At 77.7% G+C, this 665-nt stretch overlaps 1 protein-coding gene across 1 annotated transcript in view; it reads right to left on the bottom strand.

Moving 5' to 3' along the window:
- The window catches only part of NRTN (neurturin), a 21017-nt gene extending 20620 nt beyond the window's left edge, over positions 1 to 397 (bottom strand). Inside the window, exon 1 of the mRNA XM_014962276.1 lies at positions 295 to 397. The gene's annotated coding sequence lies outside the window, so the exon portion shown is untranslated. The remainder of the gene's footprint in view (positions 1 to 294) is intronic.
- Between the last annotated feature and the right edge of the window lie 268 nt (positions 398 to 665).

Below are 665 nucleotides of genomic sequence, written 5' to 3'. Positions count from 1 at the left end.
GGCCGCCCCGACACCCAGCGGGCGGTGGGCCCGATCCTGGCTCTCTCGCCTCCTCGCATCCTCCGAGGGACCCCAAAGGACCCGATTCTGCCCCCTTTGCGGGGTGACAGCATCCGACCCCACCGCGCTCGGCCGGGTCAATCCCCCCCGGGGGAAGGGGACGCCCGGAGCCGCCCTGCGGCCACGCAGCGACAGCCGGGCGAGGGGCAGGATCCGTCCCGGGCGGGGGCAGGTGCCCGGGGCCGCCGCTACCGAGCTGGGGGTCGGGGGTCGGGGGCTCCCCGCGGGTCTTACCTGGACGCCGGGCTGGTGCTCAGCGCTCAGCGACGGCTCCGTGGCGGAGCCGGGACACGCGTGGGGCCGGGAGCCGCCATGGGCGAGAGGCGGAGCGGCTGGTGTCTGGCACGGCGCGGCTGGAGCTCGGTGCGGCGGGGCTGGGGGGGGGGGGGGTCCGCCGCCCCCCCCCCCCCCGAACCCGGCCATGTGGGGCAGGGAGCCGGGGTTCACAAGCCCCTCACTCCTCCTCCTCCTCGGCGGTGTGGGTTTGCAGCCCCCGCCTTGGCGGTGCGGGCCGGGCTCTTTGTGCTGCTTTTCGCCGCTCCGTGCCCCGGTGGTGCGGGAGCCGCCTCGTTCGGTGCCCGCCGCGGCGGGCGGGAGCGGCTGCG

Source organism: Calidris pugnax, unplaced genomic scaffold (genome assembly GCF_001431845.1).
Source record: "Calidris pugnax isolate Ruff unplaced genomic scaffold, ASM143184v1 scaffold757, whole genome shotgun sequence".
Classification (NCBI taxonomy): Eukaryota; Metazoa; Chordata; class Aves; order Charadriiformes; family Scolopacidae; genus Calidris; species Calidris pugnax.
Note: the sequence above shows the minus strand (reverse complement) of the source record. Positions and strands in the feature narration are given on the sequence as shown.